Genomic DNA, 12,854 nt, shown 5'->3' on the forward strand with positions numbered 1-12,854 from the left:
ACACTTCTGAATTCAGTAATACCCGTATCAGACATGGGCTTATATTAGAACTATAATAATACATCGCTGTGTTAAATTGACCTGTTTGCTCGGGGTGAATTTTTCCAATTTTCTATCGTAAAAACTAAGCTATTATGGGTTAACTTTGAATATACCCCAACGGAGCCGCCGCCCGCCCATTAGCTTCAGTTGAAGTCTGAATGCGCGACATAGAGCACGCGTCACGACGTTCGAGGCTCCGTGAATTTTTAATATCGATGTTTAATGTAGCTTTTCCTACACAAACCTCCCTTTGATCCACTCTATATTGACAATAGAATAATGTTTATTAGTTCTAAGTGATTTTAATGGAAGAATAAATTGTGTTTGTGAGTTTGAACGAATTCTTGATAAGTTTTCGAAGTGTACGCGACTGGAGATAGTTGGGCTGGCGTCCTGAAATTTATTCATTGGACAGGTACCTAAGTAATTAAATGTTTAATACATATTATATATTTTACAGTATTAAATTTTGCTAAAAATTTTAATAATGTAAAATAAAACAACTTTACATAGCATTTGAATTATTTTTCAAATATTTCAGTAACCTTTATTTTGATACCCGTCGAAGTTAAAACTGAATTAATGGTATATTGTCTGTTCGACATTGTATTGAAGTACAAATATGATAAACTATGATAAGGTGAGTAGAGTCGTCATTACAAAAATGTCAGAATGTAATTACTTAGCTAAGTAATTGCCTTCATGTTCGTATGTTTTGACAAATGTTATTACTAATAAATTGAATATTTAACTTTCAACGGTACAATTAATACGTCTGGCTGAAGTTCAAAATAGATTAAGTAGATATATTTTATTAAAATAACTCGCTATTAACATTATTTATCTACTTTTATATTATGGTATACATGTAACAGGTTTTATAAGACTGAAACGACTTCTAAAAAGGTGAAACCAAGACTACCCGTGGTGTGTAAATCTTTCACGCAATAACGGCTGGTCAGATTTTCGTGTAATTTTAAATTTGGAGAGAATAATAAATTGTAGTTTGAATAATGTATTTCTTCTATTCAAGCACCATACAAGTAAAGCTGAAATACCTATGTTCATCTAAATATAAATAAGAAGAAGATAGATCTAAATATAAATAAGAAGAAGATAATAAGAAGAAAAGTCTTTATATATCTACTATCTATGATTTAAATAAATTTCCTGAGCCATATTTTTAGCCAAATTAGGTAATATAAGCCAATATTTTTCAAACCAGAGCGTATTATTTTACGAGTATAGGTAGGTAGTTAGAATTTAATATTATAAATTTATAAGAAATATGTAGAGCTTTTTTATATTGTGTAATACTTTAATGTATGTGCCTAGGTGTTGTCATGTAATTAAGATAAGTGTATGGCAAAAGTAATAGCCGCGATTTTCCTGAATAAATTTCATTAAAACCTTGGGTGTGACACATAGATAATTTTAGAATGCGTCTATCTACAAAAATTATGAATTATAGTAATCATTACGTATATTTTTAAGTGCTTAAACATTTAAAGGGTTAGGTACATATCTTCTAAAATGTGAGCTTAAATTTATTGCTGCAGAACTTTTTGTTTTAGAAGCGAAAACTCAAATTTTGTATCTACTTATGGAAAAATATATTATTTTCAAATGAGTTATATAAACTGAATATAAAGTGCATTGGGGTGAAATAAAAACAAATAAGATACGCTAATTGGTGTACATTTAATTAATATACATATTTATTTGCTACATCTAGTTACTGGAAGTTTACTTTAAAATGTTGTTTCTCTAAATAGCGAATAAAATTTAATTATTCACTATAAAATCCTAGTTCAGTCGTGAAATGGAGAAGCTTCGCGAACACAAGTGGGTTTAATGCATATTCAAACAAGACGGGATTTAATATTATAGTGCAGTCTATCAAAGAACCTTTTAGAATACTTAACTTTGATACTTGCTTGGAAATAAAGTGCTATGTTGACGGGGAATATTAACACGAAAATATTCCATACAATAAAGAGATATACAATGCTTTTTATACAATATTTTGCTACTTATTAATTCCGCTCTCATATAATAGTGTGACCACAAAAACCAATAATAAATTAAGAAAACATACAGATAATTGAAATCGACGTTTAAAATTATTCTCTTTTACTACTCTTTCAAGATTGATTTGTCTTATTTTTGCAAAATACGATTAAAGTGTAGTTTGTTAACCCCTAGCAGGCTCAATCCTATTAAAAGAATAAAATTACAATACAATAAGAGATTCTAATTTTAATACAAAACATGACTTTCACATATCATAATATTATGACCAAAGACGTATCTATGTTAAAATATATATATAAAAAAACTAATTTTAATAACTGAAATTAAACGAAATTGGAAACAAAGGTGGTAATAAAAGTAATAAATTATGTAATTTTCATACACCTGCCAAAGACCTTGAAAATTAATTACATCAATGTACTGAAACGCTAAATACTGTATAGGTTGTATAGACAGGCTTTACTACCAAAAAGAAATGAGAGTTTGTCACGACAAAACACTAGTTAAATTTATGTTCTTTCACGGGTATAAAATCTAGTCTACCTTCATCGCGCTTTGAATACTTTCTGCATAAACGTAAAAATATATTAATATTCATATCCATATTATGACGATTCTTAAAATAAAACTAAATATACCGTATTTAATTTTGTACACTATCTCTTACAATGTTTGGGACAATTAAAATGTAACAATCCTCTCAGTTGAAGGCAATAAAAATAAATAATTAATTAGCTCTACTAAAATATACAAAGTTTCATTTAGCTTGAAGTTAATGTGTCTTAAGTTTATTACCTCCTTTACAATTCAATCATAATAATTATTTAGACAAACTAACCTTTGTAATGGTTTTGGGAAAAGCATAAACATTTAAATTCATGTATAAGTAAAGTTACCAATAGATTAGAAAGACTATTATAATTCTTAGATGGAATACTGCTACAATATTATATGAATTCAATCTACGAGATATCTCGTCGATAATTTTATTCAAAGGCAATCCGATTGACTAACATTCTATTACTAGTCGATTTTAGCTCCCGATCATTCCATTGTCTCGTCTTTATTATTTCTTCGTTTCTTATAGTACCTACATATTCACATTTTTTTAGTTTTATTCATATACATTTCAATTTGAATTGGTGACACATCTTTTTTGTTTATTATTTTAGAAATTTTAGGTCACGTGGAAGAGGGTTTTAATGTTACAACGAGTTTGTTCTTAAATACCTTTTAGTATGGTATTTCATAACTATTGTGATGTCTCATATGTGGTCTAACATTCATGTTGAAGGGTTTGTAATACATAACCTATATGAACACAACAAGTCGTTTATTATGACCCGTCTTTCTTTAATAAATATTTTGCGCTTACAAAAATAATTAATAAAATTGCGTTTGAAATTACGTTAAGTTTAGCTTTATCATGTGGAATCTTTTATAAGTAAAGACATCAAAAGAGCCAGGAAAAATTACTTGAAAAACTTACTTAAATGACAAATTCTTTTGAAACCCACTCGAATTTTAATTATAAATTCCGCTTGAACTTGAATTATTAAGCGAAATAGCATTTTAATAACAGTTTTATATTTAATCACTAGGCAGAATCCACTATCTTGCATCGTTTAACTATTTTTATTGGGGTTTAACAATTGAAATTTAACTGTGAACAAATATTTATTGTAAAAAAGACAATTATATTCTGTATAGGGTCTAAATTTTAAAACATCGGCTAAGATGAGCGTAAATTTTGTAAAAAAATGTATGTAATTAGAGATAGTTCAATGGCTATTTAAAATACGAGAATTAAAGGCCAATTAAACCTTGCGTTTACCATTTCTATGTTGCGAAATCAAACAAAGAAACAACATTCTGTTTTACAAATTTTCAATAAAAATTGTAAGTGCAGCACTATTGTTGTTGAGACGCGACCAAGAGACGCGACAAACGTCGATTGACAGGCATTGTCCCGTATTGCAAGGACGCAAAACATGTAATTTGCATTTCCTCACTATTTTCCAACAAAGTGGATATAAATCGACGTCTGAAAGTTTCCATCTATAAGTAGATAATTACTGGGTATATTGAATAGAATAAATTTTTAAATAGGTGAGTCAGTTCTTAATCCATATTTATTTCGGAAAATTGTAATGAAGTAACACTGAAAATGTTTTGATATTGTCGTATGTAAGTTTTTACATATTTATTTGATGAAACAAGTACCTAACCTTTGTAGCTAAAGAAAATTATTACGATTTCACTTTGTCCATCTGTTTTTTCCCACTGAAAGTAAATGTACCGAACGTGACGATACCATCATAGACATATTGCGCTTTTTATAAAGAGTAACGAATGCGTAATACAATTATTTTAGATACAAATAAAGATGATCTACAAAAAATGTCTTTTAGTGCAAATATACTGGCAACAGCTGGACATGTAGTTCTATAAATATACAAATATTACTAGACACAGTTCAGAAGTCGTAGATAATACGTAGCCAAAGTTAGGATAAGCTTGTTGAATATTGAAACTGCTATCATACCCTAACCAATGTTTAGAGGATCGATAGTTTCCTAAAACTATTAACAGAGAATATTATAGTACGCTAAGTAGCCTAAACCTTTGTTTTAGTGTCGTGGGTTGATGATTTGAAGTTCTGAATGAATACACAAGAACTTCAAATCATATACGGTTGTTAAATAATATAAAGAAAGGTACCTACTTCAATATCAGTATTAACATCTTATTAGTGATAACTGATATCAAATAATAGTTTTAATAACATTAGGTTATATTATAACGCTTAATCCTATGTTGTTTCTATTTCACCTCTAAAAAATTATCAATTATTCGAAAAGTTTTTGTTTATCTCTGTACTTTTTTTTCTTGAATGATGAAATTTATTGATAGATAGATAGATAGATAACACGTTTATTCATAGAACACAAGAAAATATACATAATACAAACACAAAACATAAAATCAATTAAAAGACACAAAAAACACAGTATAAAAAAGAAACGGATACATTTAATGTGCACAGTGTTCTACGAACAGGCCTTGGCTCAGCATATATGTCAGGGTTGAAAAACCCCAACGCTGATATTCTGCCAATGCCTCTAGAGGGCAGAAAAATAAAAAAAACTTAAATAAATAAACAAGTATAAATAATGTTAGATATATGGAGAGATAAAGGAAAAATAACGAAAACAATTTTAGTATATATAAAATATCAATAAATAGCAATAGACAATATTAAAAATATAATCAGTCAGATGGTACACGATACTAATGGATCACGGCAGTAACAGAACTATGCAAAAGAGGAAAATAAATAAATAAAATAAAAACTATTGAAAATTATTATTAAATAGATTTTTGGATACCTAAAAGGTACTCCCGATAAACAGTTTTAAATCTTAATTTGCTACTAATGTTGCGCATGGGTGGAGGAATGTCGTTCCAACATTTTGTTGCAAAGTATTTGAAACTGCCGCGGAAAGCCATAGTTCTATGTTTTGGTATAGAGAAAATATTGGATCCGAGTCTTACTGGGTTAGAACCACCATCTTTTCGCCACATAAGCTTCTCAAATAAGTATTGAAAAGATATCAACAATATGGTAAATAAAATAACTCAACCGGAAGCATCAAATAACCTGAATAAAATGATTGGACTATTATTTTTGTAAAAACAAATTTCGTTTAGGAAGACTTTCCATATGACAATCGAATTGCTATATTGTAATTGGCCAATCATGTTTATCGACACGCATGTAGAAAAATATAGGTCCCGTGTTGAAACGCGAGCAAAAGCAAATAAAATAATAATTAACTTGACATCAATACGATGATGACTAATGAGACGGACTGACAAGTTTTTATAATGTGGCACAATAAGTACTTGCTTGCTGTTATTGCTCTAAATTTAAAAAAAAATATCTATTGTTTGATATTTGTCCTTCAATTGGTCCATTATAATCTGATGATTTTGGCAGAAAATTTTAATGTCAACGAGAGGAATATTCCCACTCAATATAGAAATGTAAAATTAGACGGAGCGAGTGACCAATTGAGTATTTGAATAAAAAAAAATTATTGATTTTTTTTATGTATTCTGAAACTTTATTATTAATAATATTGATATTTAATACAAATAACTTCAAAAAAAATTTTTTTCCGTTAATTATAAGCAATTAAAAATTGATGAAATTTAAATTAGAATCACGTGACTACAAACGCGCCATGACTGGTCACCACAGTTGTGACGTCATATTGTTATAGCTATTAACTGCAGTACATAGGGTTTACGGCTATTACACGTGACTAGACAATAATATTGAAAGTTTATTGCTAAAAATTAAAATACGATTTGTTAGTTGGTTCCGAATTAGTTAGTTGGTTACGAAAATAATATTCTTGATGTTGATATATTTATGATCACCGATTTTTGTCAGGAGTTGCCTTTGTAGTATTCGTACATAATGGTACAAAACGATAACTTTTGAGGTTCGCCATTTTTAATATAAATTTAAGTAATATAATTAACAATTAATATAATTAATATGTAATTTAATAATGACAACAAAATTAAATAGATCAAAACACTGTATTTATTATTCACACGCTTTTATTAGCTTCACCTGTATGTTTGTATGCAACCGACTCCTTTCGAAGTTTCGACTCGATTTTGACCCACTTAAAACCGACGGATTTTGTTCAAATTTTGAACACTTATCAAGGTCCGATGACAATACAATAATATCATATATTTATCCTGATAAGGATCGCCAGGATCAGCTTAAAACATATGTTTGTATGTAACCAATTCTCCTTTCGATTCTATTTAGACCCACTATAAACCGACGGATTTAGTTTAAATTTTGTATACTTATAAAAACCCGGTAACAATACAATAATTTCATGAATTTATCTTATTATCCTGTTTAGTTTTTCAAACTATATTTATTTTTCTATCAACTGTAATGAGTGAAAACTAACATTATGACGTCACACGCGCTCGGGTGACGCTTCGGGAGTTGTCGGCGTGTCTTCGGTACTGGATTCAAAGACTAATTTTTATTTTGAAATAACTTTTGAATTATTGCAAAAAAAATAAAAATAAAAACAGTTTTGTTATAAAACTAATATATAATCTTTCCATTTATCACAAAAAAAAATTTAATTCAAATACTCAATTCGTTGGAAAACCATGCATTTGTTTAACTTCACAAGAGTAATATTTCCTATATTATGTCAACACGTTTTTGGATACCTTTTTGCGTTTCCTTCTATCATACAAGTACTCTATTACAATAGGATTTGTTATATGAAACGGGTCTATGATTATGACATTATAGCACTTCTATGTGTCTTGTTATTTAGATTTCTATGAAACGGGTCATTAACACGTTCACTGCGGCATGTCCAGTATCGGGCCATCAGCGACTACACCACAGTGCGGCGCCCAAAATCGCAGTTTTCACCGTGGTGCGGCGAGGTTTTTTATATGTTAATCAATGACTAGAAAAGAGACAAATATATTTTTGTGATCACAGTTTGAAGTAGGACTCAATTTCGTTTAAAAATCGTATGGCAAAATATTGGACACAACGCATAGAAAAGAAACCGTTTCTTTTGTGTGTGGCATGTCAAATATTTTGCCATGGACAAGCACCTCATGCCGCACTGTACTGCGAGCGCGCCGCGTATCAGTCTCGCATAGTGATGCACCAGGACCGAAGCACTTTTCTTTTGAGTTTTTTTAAATGACAATGATACCTTAGAGGCTTTAGTTTTTTTACTTTCTTTTAGTTCGTAGCATAAATGCAAAAATGTGATGACAGTTGTGAAAATAATATAAAACATTAAAACAAAAGTTACTGAACAAATTAAAACAAAAATTACTGAACAATTTCCTGATAGTACTCTATCAAGTACCTTGTTTTATATGTGTTTTTTTTGTATCGACGATCTCGTTATCTGTTAACAAACAGACACAATTGATTTATATCGATATCGATGTTCTATTTTACAGTGTTTCCCATCGCTATTACTGTAAACATGCCGTATCAACGCAGTGCGGGATGGCAAATAATTTTTCACAAAATCAGGGGTTTACATTTTCCCTCATATCTTTTAAACTATTGGGTCAAACAAAAAGCTATTTATGTGGTATATACTAGACTATATATACTATTATCTGAAAAAATTTTTTTTGAAATATCTTGAAATTTCATGAAATTATTAACCTTTAAAGTCAGAAGGTGCGATGTGATAAAAATGGCTCATGACGCACAGTGGTGAACTTGCCGATGTGAAGTATGGAAGACATGCCGCAACAACGGTAAGTTTGGCATTTTAGGTGCCGCAGTGAACGTGTTAACATTCTTCCTTGATATTTCCATGCAACCTGTCTTCACAGAGCGAACAGCCTCGCGAAGCAAATGCTGTGCGAAGCAGCTCGGTCAGTGTGGACGTGGCTCGACATCATCGTCATCATCATCATCATCAGCGCATTATGTTCCCTCTCCCTCATCTGCCACGCTAGCCAAAGGTCCAATAATAATATAAATAAATCGCGTTTAAAAACCGTTAAAATGTATTTCATTTCTAAAAGCACACGTCATTTTCCTCGTTATCGGATGCGTAACTAGCCATTCGAATTTGCAAATTAAGTCCTTTATGAACATTTGATTTGCACTGTTAGGTTAGATTGGGCTTGAATTATGCGACGTTTATAATAAAGTGTGACTAATCAGGACACGAGAGGTGATACATGGTCTCTACATTTGCGTTATCTAATTCAATTTATGGTCTGTGATAGTTCCTTATTATTATAAATCTTTAAAATGAACGTTATCATAAAACGCATACTTGCTTAAGTGCTTTATTATTTTTTGTTTCAGAATGATATTAAAATTTACTTTAGGTTTATCATTTATTTCACATTCAAGACGGTTGATAAATTACGTAATTGCTGAAAACCAACGTTTAGTATACTTTATCACATTGTCATTGATACGTTTTATAAAATCGATAAACAATGAATCCTATTCTCCACTACAAAGCCTTAACAATATTTTAGATATTGTACCATCACTCCTAACTGTTCCATATCAAATTTCCGTACCGCACAGGAAGTTCGGGTCAGCGTAGTAAATAGATTCTGACGTAGCTAGCAAGTAAATCATAGTAATAGTTGTTAATAGGTACATGGATGGCCGAAGCCCGGTAATTCTGTTTATGCATCAACGATTAAGCGTTTGTTACTCAATCTGGGATTAAGGAATTGTATGGTATCGCGTGTCCACCCTTTATCCATTTAGCGTATTTAGTTTATTAGTGCATACCGCTCAATGGGTAGTTACTTATTTGTAAAATATCGTATACGAAGAGGTGCTTTGATTTCATTTTTGTGGTGAATGTTTTCTCTGATTTGTGTTTAGAGATTTTTTCAAATATCAACCTACAATAATGGACAGTAGTTTTGTTCTAGTATTTATTTAATCTTGAAATATAATGTTTTATTTTATAGGTAAAATAAGAGCTCTACGAAATAAATACAAAAGTACCTATACTTGAAGGCATTTGAAATTATATAAAATAATTGTTTTGTTTATTGAAAGTATTGGTACCTACCTATCTAGTATAAAAAACTAAATGTATAAAATTCTATTGAATGCTGAACTAGTTAATTAATTTATCAATTGTTCTTTTTAACTTTAACATTCAAACATTTCGACAAAGAATATTTCGCAATAATGTTTTACAAAGAACCCGTTCTGTAATCTAAATAGATTTAAGAGAATTCATAAATCATTATGCTAGAACTTTTAGATTGACGTTTTGTTAATTAAACGATCCATTTTTAAAGGCGTAATTTCGGTTTCCATTGGCGATCGCAGAGAATCAAGTTTGCTTAAAAAAGAAATTTCCATTTATTTTTAAAGTACAAAAAATTGTACTAAATTTTAGAAATATTTTTTATAGTTTTAAGGACGTAATACATAATTGAAAGGTACAAAAACAATTTCCGATTTATTCATTACCTACGCGTTTGGATAACGACCACATTAGAAATTATTACACTACTAAATTATTACGTCACGGAAGTTGAATTTATGCGTGCGGAAACAAAATGTCAAAGTAAGGAGCGATAAAGAAAGCCTGAAAGGTGGGTATTACAGAAACTCTTTAAGTTTTTCAACGGAATGTTTCCTTAGGGATATGATAAAGAATGATAAAGGGAAGTGCGAATATCAATACATTCTAAATTTATCGACTCAGAGCGCTTGAGTTTTTGAAATGATAGGACGTAATGATAGGACGTTGGATATTTGTACGATATTTACTTCGCCTGTGGCTGTTACGAGAATAACTAAAATTTGTTCTATTCAATATAATATGGTATATATCTACTAGTATTATAATATTGACTTTGTTCACATTTAACATTCTAATATGTACATTGTACAAACTAAATATATTTGCGTACTTATTGAATATAAATAGTTGATACACGATACTTATTGACTGCGATGACTACTTGTACTGCAATATCGACATAACTTTTTAATTGCACTAAAAATGTTTGAAATGACGGATTTATATAATAGACGACGAATAGACGAGGAATTGCAAGGAGGATATAATACATACCTACCTTAATGTTTCAGTTTTGTTCAAAAACAAAATAAAAAATATTTTAAAATTCCTCCAGTAGGCAAAACGTAAACTGACGTGCCTAAGCCCCTCTCAGCCGGCTTTAAAAAATTGTTTCATTATTCAGTATAATAGGGCTCAATGTTAATCAGACATCATTATCAACGTTTGAAACGCAAATTTCTAAGCATCCTTTGAAATGAAAAGATATAATCCAACGCATTTCCTGTTAGAAATATATTTTCATTTAGATGTTACAATTGTGATGAGTAACATTTGACGTTTGTGCTATTTTAAATTGAGTAACTGAAGGGGTATTTTTACTTTGACGCGACGTGTTCTAGATATTATGTCAGTTGAGCTTCGAATCAAGATGTAGGAACCGACTACCGAGCTAGTAATAGTTGCTACAGGAGAATTTAAGAGCAAGCTTAAAAGTAGTATAAGTATAGTATGTTTGACTCTTCGTCTTTGACCTAAATTCAGCAGAACTGTCGCTTAACATGCTAATAGTATAACGAAGTCTAGTCAGATTTAGCCTCGAGTGTATCGCAGAAATAACCAACTTTTAAATTCATACTGGCTGAACTTTTAACATGTAAAATGTACGTCCATTTTAGATTCATGGCCAGTTTTTTATTTTACATTATTTTTCTACCTATCCTTTTCAAAGGTTTTGAATTAATTGGCAGCCAATTTTATTTTGTGCTCAATAAAAAATATTTTATTTCTATTTATTTTTGTAGAAAGAGTTATTCTGTAACGCAATAGAGAATGTTCTTAATAAATAAGAAACCATCCACAAGATTGTAGTTTTCACTAGGGAATCGTTACGTCGAAGGTAACTTTAACCCGAATTACTTCATTTATGGACGATTTTTATGTGAAAGCAAATGTAATTTTATTTTAAGATAAAAGGATAAAAATCAGAAAGGTAGTAGGTATGTGATTTCTCTTAGCATTATACGAATATATTTATATGAATGATTAACTAATTTATAGGAATTTCCTTTCAAATTTATTGCAAAATGAAGCAGAAAATATGTTATTTTCAAAATATTAGAGATATCTACTCAATTAAATAATGGTTTCTATCCATTTTGTTATTTATTTAATGAAATGAGTTTGAGTTTGAGTTTGAGTTTGAAATAAATACTCTTATTCCTATAATTCATAATGAAAACATAATAAAGAATGCGTTAGTTAGAAATTTTTTATGCTAAGAAAATTAAAGTAAATATATAATTGAAGTGGATAGTGGAGATTATTTATTCTTAAGGATTGCCTATATTTGTGATGTGAATATGAGAGGTATTTGAAGATAAAACAATGAATAGAAAGAACGTACCGTGAGAACATTATATGGTACTAGGTTTCCGCCCGCGGCTTCGGCAGTCAATTGCAAAGAAAAACCCGCATAGTTTCCGTTCCCGTAGGATTTCCGGGATTCCGTCATTTTCCCGGGATAAAAAGTAGCCTATGTCCTTTCTCGGGTATCAAAATATCCTCATACCAAATTTCATGAAAATTGGTTCAGTAGTTTAGGCGTGATTGAGTAACAGACAGACAGACAGACAGAGTTACTTTCGCATTTATAATATTAGTATGGATATGAATAATAGAAGAGTCCTTTGTAATTATAATACTGCTATCCAACATCAATATTATAAAACATATACTTAACAATACACACATTAAAATCGTAGGCTAACGCACTTTCGTCCTTGGAAGAACAGTAGACCGTACCATTAATTTGTAAAAATCGATCTATTAAATAGTTAAACGATATTGATAGGTAAAATGTTTGATGTGTTAAATAATGGTATAAAACAATATTTATACCTGAATAAAATTATATGTTTATTTCTATTTCTTTTCGATAAATCTTCTAAGAGAGACTTGAGGTGTCAAATGTGAATGAATAAATGAATATCCTTTATAGCTATTGAAATGAAAAACAACAGTATACAATATATTTAAAATAAGCAAAGGGCGGCCTTATTGTTAGCTAGCGATCTCTACCAGGCAACCTTTACAGTATAGGAAAGAAATAAAACAAGACGTGGGTGAGCAAAAGATAGAGCGATTATTGTAATTAAAGTCTGAATTTAT

The 12,854-nt window shown here is 30.1% G+C and overlaps 1 protein-coding gene across 2 annotated transcripts in view; it reads left to right on the plus strand.

Moving 5' to 3' along the window:
- Positions 1–208: 208 nt before the first annotated feature.
- The window catches only part of LOC149483348 (uncharacterized), a 74,368-nt gene continuing 61,722 nt past the window's right edge, over positions 209–12,854 (plus strand). For both annotated transcript variants that reach the window (XM_089702416.1, XM_089702417.1), the window contains exon 1: positions 209–457. The gene's annotated coding sequence lies outside the window, so the exon portion shown is untranslated. The remainder of the gene's footprint in view (positions 458–12,854) is intronic.

Source organism: Colias philodice, chromosome 13 (genome assembly GCF_061535455.1).
Source record: "Colias philodice isolate Cphi_HAF_F1 chromosome 13, ilColPhil1 Martin Lab GWU primary, whole genome shotgun sequence".
In the NCBI taxonomy this organism is placed as follows: Eukaryota; Metazoa; Arthropoda; class Insecta; order Lepidoptera; family Pieridae; genus Colias; species Colias philodice.